Genomic DNA, 9,800 nt, shown 5'->3' with positions numbered 1-9,800 from the left:
GAAGGTCAGACAATTTGTGCATTGATCTTGAGAAGTAAGACTCATTAATTAATAGTAATATAATTAGACAAATGTTGAAACTTTATATTTCGATACATTTTGTCAACAACAAAAGAAACCAAGCTGTGCAGGTACTGATAACTGAATCTAAAGACCTTCATTTTTGTCAAGATTTGCCTGATTTAACTGTTGTTACCCTTGCTTATAGCTCACCTTAATATGTATAAAAATGTGAAAAGTTTTTGATGTGTGTTAGAATGATTGTTTAATTGGCAAGGTTTGAACGAACAATTTTCAGAAGCCTCAAAATTCATCTGTTACTATTCCACGAATGATTGAAATAAAGTTCACCTCCATTTCAACATTGAATACGACTTTGGACATAAGAACTAAAAGGTGCTGTCCACGCATGTGTCCGCTAAGCCCCAGAAGGGTATAACCTGGGTCAAATGTGTTATTGTGTCTGACACACCTACAATATGAGGACTCGCAGAGTGACGTCACTGAAAGTGTGTTTAAAGTGTGTTAAGTTCCAAAACTGGCCAGTAGGCGGCGAAACTGAAAGTGAGCAAAAACGCTAAACACACTTAAACACACTTTTTCATAAAATTGTGATGTTTCAGGACTTTCGAGATTTTTGGTTTGGGAGCATGTTGGGAGCCTCTAGAACACTTTAGAAAGCTCAGAAAAATGAGGACCTCAAAAATGTCCTCATTTTTCTGAGCGTCCTCATTTTGTGAGTGTGTTATCATAAAATTGTCCTAAGATGTCATGAAAACAAGTACACACACACACACACACACACACACACACACACACACACACACACACACACTATGTCTTCCTCTGTGATCAATACAGCCACAAAAAGCTTTTCCTCTGACCCACAAAAAGCTTTTCCTCTGACCCTCCCTCCACTTCATCTTTCCTTTTACTTCTCCGCTTTACTCCTGGCTCATTCTATTCTATTCTATTCTATTCTATTCCATGTTGTGCATAACTGGGACCCATGGTAATATATCACAAACTGTTCTGTAGGAGGATTTAATGTTACGAGTCCTGGTCAGTTTAATCTGTGCATATTTCAATCACATCCAAGTAGTAGTTTTAGCTGCAATTACTTTTTTAAAAAAAAATCTCCCATGAATTGAAATCTACTCCAGATCCATGCTGTTGTATTTTAGAGTGAATTTTCCTTTTAACTTGTTCTGTGAAATTTGACTTTTGTGTTATAACTGTGAAAGCCAGAAATGTTAGCAGCCTCGTAGATAGAAACACCCACATATGAACCCTTTTAGAAACCAAAACGATGACAGTGATGAGCTTTGAGATTCTGCTGTTGCCTTGTTTGCTTGTTTTCTTTGTTCAGTGTTTACTTAGATGAAAGTGTGATGATAATGTGATGAAAACATTCAGCATCATGAAGAAAGTAAGAGGTGAATAAATCAGATGAACTGATTATGTGGAAATGTGAACATAAATTATGAAAACAAAAAGACTAATTTCCACTTTGTACTTTGAAATCCTTTTTAACAACTTTCACCTTTACCCTCAAAGGGGGGAAGATGACCCTCAGCCCATTCTCATTCACCAGGTGTCACTTAATGCCGTTTGTCAAATCTGCTGGCTCGGCTCATTTACATACAAAATGTACTTAGTGTTGGCTGTAGATCATCTGTCACTCCCAACTTGCCATCTACCAACTTGCAGGGCAATGAAAGGTGCATGTTTGAACCCAAACCTGCCCAGGTAGCTTTAGTCTCCAAACATGACTAGAAAGGAAAAATTAAGTGACAGATGAAACAAAGTGTCATGGTGTGGGTGAGTCACAGTAATTTTCCACAGTCCCTGCTCTCTCGGAGTCTTCATCACTCCTCCCAGGATGACCACCTGAGACTAATCAAGCCAGCTGTATTTAAGACCAGCGTTCACAACCAGCCTTCGTCAGATTGTCTGCTAACCTACGTTAGTGTGCGGCTTCATGACTTCCATGTTTCTCATAGTTCATGTACTTACCTTTGCTCTCTCAGTGGTTCTTTGGAAAACTCCATCATCATCACAATAATCTCACTAACATGGACGCTGGTCTCTACTCAGGTCTCCACTGCCTCTCAGTTTGTCTTCTCCAGTCTCACCTGCCGTCTCTGTTTGGAATCTCGGATCGTTACTCTACTGGACTTACCCAGGCCTCGTCTCCACGCTCCCCCTCTTGTTAAACTCTACCTGCGAACGAGTAAGGCTGTTCCATTCTTCGGATCTGCCGAACCAATTTCCCAAACCAACTCTGACTCAGCTTCTGTTTCAGTGCCTCTCCACCATCGGCTCTCGCACCACAGTTCCCTTTGCTGGTCTTTGTCTATCACAGCTTATGTTCACAGTATCTCATAGCTCCTGTTCATAGTATTCCCCATTCATGTTCATTTACCCTAGCCTCACTCCTAGCTTTAGCACTTGTAAATATTGCTGTCACAACATCACTTAAAGTTCTTGTTCACTTCATTGTGAGCCTCTGAGTCTGCGTTTGGGTCCACTTCACGTTCTGGCTTCGGCCCTGACACAAAGAGAAACAAAATGCTTGCAGGTGTAAAAGTTTGGTGGACAAACTTGCAACTTCTGACACCGTCATCCCTCCAACCTCCTAGTGCAGAACTTTCAGCTCCCTAAAGCTTGACTGTTATCACTTGATAGTCAATACAGCTGCAGCCAGCACAGCAACGTTACAGGACACCTTGTTCATAAAAGGATCAAGTCGAAGCACCACAACTTCTTAAAACTGCATTCAATGATTTCAGCAGTTTTTTGTGTTTTGACCATGAACTTGAACAAAACTGTAACACTGGTTAGGTGGAGGTAGTGTGAAATTGTAGAAAATACTGGCTTTTTGTTGGAGACTGGTTTCCAGCCTAATATTCATGTATATAAGTCTATATGACCATCCATGCCGAGGACTGAGCAGCTTCACTGTATGTAATGTGTAGATCCTTTGTTGTAGTTTAGTTATTTCATAGTTGCTGATTTCTTCTTGGCCTTCTTATGTCTCCTTGAGTTCATTTCCTGTGGTTAATATGTGTCTATTTCCAGGACTTGCTGTCTTTGTTGAAACCCAAAACCAAATTGGAGGTACTGGGAACATGAATCAGGCCTCTGGGCCATTGTGGAGGTGTGCAATGGAAACCTTTCCTGTACTATTTATTACACACATCTTCATGAAATCACTCAAATGATACATTTTTAGAAATAATATTTCATCAAAAATGAGTGTAATTGCATGGTGTGTGTGTGCGTGTGTGCGTGGTATTTCCTGTGTCTCCTACAGCAAGTCAGTCAACACAATTAGAGCCCAACCTTTGCTTTGACGAAACCAGACGAGACAAATAAAAATGGAAAATGCAAAAATAAATTCAGACCAAATCCAAAACTCATTAAACTCCTTACATTGTGTAACGGGGGGAGTGACACATTGTTATCTGATGAACATTTCACTTCTATTAAACCCAGTAGATGCTGGCGGTTTGCACACCCTCGGATAGATCTTTGGAGACAAATATGCAGGTAATAAGATTATAGAAGACTTTGATTAGTAGCTGTATATCGACAACAGTGACTGACAGTCAGCTGGTTAATTTTATATATGGACAGACACTAAACAAATGCTGGAGTCTGCAGGCTGTGATCTTTACCAGCATGAGTATAAAAGCTGGATGTAACTTCAGTCTCCAGAATGAAACCATTAAGCCAAGTGTTACTGGAAAAAACACTCATTTGAAAGGTTCAAATAGAAACTTTGCAAATCACGTCACAGGGGACCAGCCAAACGTAGCTTCTATGAAATTACAAAATACCCATAAGAGATGTAAAATATCCAAAAGGAGACACATAAGTGCATCAGCAAAATGGAAAAACAGTCAAAAAACGACAAAAATGAAACACAGGAGGCTTCAAAGACACAGTAAAGTAAATGAGTGCAATATTAATACACCTGCAGAGTAATGTAAGAAGATCCAAACTGGCTATGAAAAATGACCAGATGGTGTCATAAAGAATCATAATTTCACAAAAGTCATGGCAGCTGTGAGAGCAGACTAGACTTACACTCCATATCCATCACTCTGATTTCCACACTTGGAAGGGATTTTTTTCAAGTCTATTTGCCTGAATGAATCTCTCTATCTATCTATCTATCTATCTATCTATCTATTTTCGTTGGTATGTTGCAGTTGTGCCCTGACTCACTGCTCTACATCTGACGCTGGCCCTAAAATTTCGAAGCACTCAGCCTACCTTCCAGAAAGCCATTGTTGTTAATGACAGTCATTGTCGTAAATGAACTGCAGTTACCATTTAGCTGTTTGCATTTGTGTGCAGCTCATGCTTATTCCAAACCAGCACTGGCCAAAATACTGGCAGACTTACAGAGGACTGTCATATATGCTGCACTCTATATAATTATCTTGTACCGTAACTGAGAAACCAACTCACATGTACATCTGCGTGTCAGCATGAAGACGTCAGCCACCAGCTGATGGACAGTGTGTAGCTGAGATACAGTTTGGTGGCAGCTCCTGCTCGATACCTTATGAAGCAAATGTTAATTATTGTCCTTTTTGCTTTTGTAATTTAGTGCTGGCCAGTATCAAATACAGAGCATCATGGCTTATGTTAGAAGGTGAAATTATCCACAGTAACCGGTCAACTGACATTTGGTGATATTTAATTTTTAGCTTTAGTTGATGAAGAAGCCAGAAAATCTGGAGCTAAGGCTACGTTCACACTGCAGGTCTTAATGCTCAATTCCGATTTTTTGATCAAATCCGATTTTTTTGTCTGCTCGTTCACACTACAAATAAAATGCGACAGCAAACGTGCTCTAGTGTGAACGCTCAAAGCGGCCCGCATGCGCAAAAGAAGATGTCACACACAACGCGCTCTGTTTAGACCCAGAGCAACAGTATTGTTTGACTGATGGCCCTTAATATAAAGACTTCGGTCTTCACGTTTCCCAATTTTTGCTTTAAGTTATTTTGTTATTTACATAATAATGTAAATAACCTAATAATGATCCTTATTGCTGTTTAAGAGAGGAGCGGTGCTTCAAAGGATAGCTGCAGATTTCTGTCAGAATCTGCAGATTATACAGTACAAATAAAATGTTTACGTTGTCTTCCCAACAGTTTCACTGACATCTACACTGGATGGCCAGGAAGCGTTCGCGATGTCTTCTCGGGCGCTGATAATTGGCTTCAGTCTTGTGTCGGTGACGTAAAAGACGGATTTAATGCGACTTGACCGTTCACACAACAGTCGCTTTCTAAAACATCGGATATGTATCGGATTCAGTACCACATACGAAAGTGACCCAGATCGGATTTGAAAATATCGGATTTGCGCCGTTCACACTGTCATAGCATGATCGGATATGGGTCGCATAGGGTCAAAAAAATCGGATTTGATGCGCTTTCGCCTGCAGTGTGAACGTAGCCTAAGTGTCATGGTTGGCTGTGTGGCAGGCAGGCAAGCAGGAGTGGTGGATCCAAAATGCAGGACTCAGACACAGAAGTTCAACTTAAAGCGCAGCTTTATTGCTGGGAAAACCTCTTACTAAACTAAACTCACCAAAGGACAAACAAAAACGCTGGTGGACTAAAACACTGAAGCAGAAATACTGAACTGGAGCTAGAGCTGGAAACAAAACACTGGTAACACAGAGGGAAAACACACACAGCTTGTTGAGGGTACGACGCAACACTGACTCAGAGAAACACAGGGACTAAATACACTGGGAAGTAACGAGGAGAATGAGACACAGAAGGAGAGCACAGCTGGGGGAAATTAGAACTGATGAGACAAGCAAAGCAGGACACATTCACATAAGACACGGACCTACAAAGTAAAACAGGAAGGATCACACAGAGACGCAAACTTGACACAGTGGAGACAGCAACTAAGAAACACAGAGACATAAACCATAAGGCAGAGGACTCTAAGAACCGAGAGGCACAGAGGGGAACTCAAACATGCAGACACAGACTTACACAGAACAGAGGGGACACAGAGAAACATGAAGGGCAAGGGATCGAAACTAGAAACCATAGAAACTCACACAAGTACAATAATACAAAAATCACAAAGAACTAAAACGCTGGGTCAGGAGACCCAGGACCCTGACACTAAGTTACCAGCAAGATTAGACCTAGAAATTTGGATTAATGCTCTGACCTTGCCCAGCATATTTCCTTCTGGGGAAGATGACATGCAGTTTATGTGTGTTAGCTAAATGAGCTCATCAGCTAATATTAGCCCAAACCAAGACCTGTCCATGAATGAAATTCCCTGCTTATCCGGACCCTCATTTCCCCCGGCATCTGTCAAATTTCAGATTTTATGGGTAAATCTTTCTTCCAGCAATGTTCGCTAACACTGACTTACCTGCTAAATACTGATTTATACCCGATGTAACAACATGATGGCTAACCTTAGCTTTTTCTTTCACCAGCGTAATATATGAAACCATATGAGTTTAATTGTTCTTTTGATTCTTTATGATGTTTTTCTGACTATCAGTGTTGTGCTGGGGGCCGGTTGTTTGCTTTGTGCACTTGGGGGTCTCATATAGAGCTCAGAGTTGTTCATTTTGGTCTTGACATTATGGTGCTGTTACTGATTGATTTCAGGGATATTTTTCAGGCCGAAATTAAAGAAAATTGCCCAGGGCTTGAGGGCTCAATCAATGGAAAACTCGTTTAAAGGGCCATGCATGTACTTCTGTTCTTTCAGCCCATTAACTATAAATGGTGTACATGTAACAATCCTGCTATCTCATCACCTCTTAGATCACTTTTCATTCTTTCCATTCAGCTTTATTCAGGTTTCAGTATTATGTCACCAGAAAACAAAATCAGATCTTTACATGCAGGAGTCGGGTTAAACAAAGACACATGGGTAATCAACACTGTTGCACAGTCACAGTGAAACAAAAGCATGTGTGGCAAGAGCTTGAATTCTGTACAAAACCCCTAAAAAACACAAAGGTCTTTGTTGGTCTTCTCAGTGCAAAGTAAAAGCAAAGATATCACAAAATGAGTATCGCAGAAAAACCCTGAAGGGCAGCAGAGCGAGTTACAGTGTTAACACTAAGGAGTTGCTGTGTCTCAGGGTCGTGTAGATGTGAAAAACATCCAAGAAGCCTCTCGGTCAAAGATGCAATGATTTGTGTGATCTGACCCTGTGAAGCTTCACTCAGTCAGGCTTTACAATAAAAATGTTTTGTGTATGTCACAAAACATTTTATTTTATTTTAGACATCCAGCTGGTCTGAATATGTGTCTTTAGGTTTGTGTGTCTGTGATGACACCGTGAGTGGCAGCTGACCAAGAGGTTTTTTTGCTTCACATTCATTATTTAGTTGTAATTGAAGTGTGTATATGTGCGGGTGTGCATGTTGTCTCTTTAATCGTGATGGAGTGAGTTGTCAGTGTGGGGGTGTAAACCTGCTGCACTCACACTTTCAAACATGTTGCTGCCTCATGTTTGAATTAACTTTAGTTTTTTATTTATTTCTCACTTTAAATTTGTCATTTTATGATATTTGTAGTGTACTGCTCACTCAAATGTATTCTGGGACAGTAGACTTTGTATGGTCTCCCAAAGCAAACTGATGCCAGCTAACGGGACAGACTTAGAGGTATCCCCAGAACCTTGAAAACGTTCCCTGGATAGGAAACAGGGACCCTGGGAGCCGGAAGGGGAGCTCCTCATGAGCAGGCCTTGAGTGCATAGCGCTCCCCAAGAAACAACAGACTGGGCGACTGACAAAAGTGTGTAGCTGGACCCATATCTGAACTATTGGCGAAGAGCATTATGATTGTAACCAAAGGGATCTCACAGGGTGTTGGGTACACTGTTGTAAGCTAGGAGTGCGGGAACTCCAGGCCTCAAGGGCCAGTGTCCTGCAGATGTGTCCTTGATCCAACACAGCTGATTTACAGTTTTTCTCAGTTGCTTTGGTGCATTTCTCACAACAGAATTAAACTTTGCACAATAGTCAGTTCAACCTTCACAACATGTAGTCGTTTTGGCACAACCTTGTGGCGGTTTCATGTTCATTTCGGCAAATGCCTTTGGACATGAAGCAGTTGAGTAAGTACAAATATCTAAAGAATGGTCACTTTTGACTTGCTATTCATCACTATCTCCTTGCTTTTATCATGAATGTCACAATTATTTATACTTGTACCGGCTGAATAGTCATTGTCCTTACAACTAATAGTCTTCATTTCATTGCTTGTGTCAGTGCACTCAAAATTGTTGAACATCTTGTCAAACAATTTGTACACTCATTTTGAAAACCCTACTTTTAAGGAGTTTCCATGAAAATCTCCATAAATTACTTTTCTCAGGTGAACCTTATCTCACACTAATGAAAATTGGTGTGTGTTACTCTTACTTGCAACCAATGAAAAGCCTCTTCTACCCAGTCACGGGTGAATCGCGTTACAGTATCCCCTACTCTACAAGTATATATATAATGTAAACCAACAGACAGGATTGGCATGAGGTGCATACTGAATCTACAAAACTGCAGAACATGGAACGTCAGCCTTGTGGAAGAGGGGTGAGGATTGGTGGAGGACGAGGACAAAACCGGGTAAGAAGAGGCCAACCACATAGACACGTCCCTGACGAAATCAGGGCAACACTTGTGGATCATGTGATAAACCATGGCCTCACAATGGCCGAGGCTGGTCGAAGGGTGCAGCCAAATGTTGGGAGAACTACTGTAAGTTCCATTATTCAGACATTTCATCGGGAAAACAGGCGCGCATACTGTAATGTAGTTATTCAGCACAAACTAATTTGCTCTGCACTTTCATAGTCATACAGGAGACTTGCATTAGGACATGACCTTATAGATCTTTACATACAGTATAGACGTACTGTAACTGAAGCGCAGACTTGGCCCAGGTGTGGCATAGTGTGCTGTGGTACAATACAGTAATGCTGTAAAGAAAGGAGTTTTGAATGATAGTCCTGTAACAATTACTGTAAGCGTGTTTGCGCTTAAAGGACTGCCAGACAACCTAGAAGAGGTGGACGAGGTCCACTTTTGACTCCGCAGCAAGAGGAAAGAATTTGTGCAATGGTGGCTGCAAACAACGCTTTGAGACTGAGAGAAATACAAAGAACTGTCGTAGAAGATGACACCATCTTCGGAAATATTCAGTCAATATCAATTTCCACCATAGACAGAGTCCTCAGACGGAATGAAATGTCCATGAAGCAATTGTACAAAGTACCATTTGAACGGAACAGTGATCGAGTGTAGAAGCGCCATCACCAGTATGTACAGGTAAAACATGTTTGCATATGTACCTCTGTTTACTGTAAAAGTTTAGGCCATGTACTGCACTTACATTTATGCATGTTACTGTAATCTTATTTACAGTTCAAACTGTACAATCTGTTGTGCCAAATGGACCATTACAGACTTTTTTAGTCTCATCCTTTGTATAGCGTATCCTGGAATTGGAGGCCAGGGAACCCCTGCACACATTTGTATATCTTGACGAAGCGGGATTCAATCTCGCAAAAGGCAGACGGCGTGGACGAAATCACATTGGCGAAAGAGCCACCATTGATGTCCCAGGCCAACGAGGAGGAAATATTACGATGTGTGCAGCAATCTCAGAAAATGGCGTTCACACCCATATTCCTCGTATTGGTGCATACAATACACAACCCCTGTTGGCTTTTCTGGACGCTCTTTATAGGGACCTAATCCCACAAAATGAAAGGGATGATCC

This window comes from Aulonocara sp. 'chitande type north' Nkhata Bay, linkage group LG20, assembly GCF_057382095.1.
Source record: "Aulonocara sp. 'chitande type north' Nkhata Bay isolate Kocher_YH1m ecotype deep benthic linkage group LG20, A_spYH_male_GT1.1, whole genome shotgun sequence".
Taxonomy (NCBI): domain Eukaryota; kingdom Metazoa; phylum Chordata; class Actinopteri; order Cichliformes; family Cichlidae; genus Aulonocara; species Aulonocara sp. 'chitande type north' Nkhata Bay.
Note: the sequence above shows the minus strand (reverse complement) of the source record.